The following is a 229-nucleotide window of genomic DNA, read 5'->3' as shown; positions in this document are numbered from 1 at the left end:
GGAATCCCAAGTGGCTCGGCCGGCCCGGCCACCCTCGGAATCCCAAGATGTCCGCCCGCCCCCTGCTCGCCTGCCCGCTGCCTCGGCTTTCACCGCAGTGCCGCGGCCCCGCCCCGGCCTCGGCAGCGCGTGCGCGCCCGCCTCTCGCGTAGACTACAAGTCCCGTCAGGCCCCTCGGCCTTCTCGCTTGCAATTTTAAGGTCTCTAGGCTTAGCAAAACTACAACTAC

Source organism: Carlito syrichta, unplaced genomic scaffold (genome assembly GCF_000164805.1).
Source record: "Carlito syrichta isolate Samal-C Ts95f unplaced genomic scaffold, Tarsius_syrichta-2.0.1 Scaffold313936, whole genome shotgun sequence".
NCBI classification, from domain to species: Eukaryota; Metazoa; Chordata; class Mammalia; order Primates; family Tarsiidae; genus Carlito; species Carlito syrichta.
Note: the sequence above shows the minus strand (reverse complement) of the source record.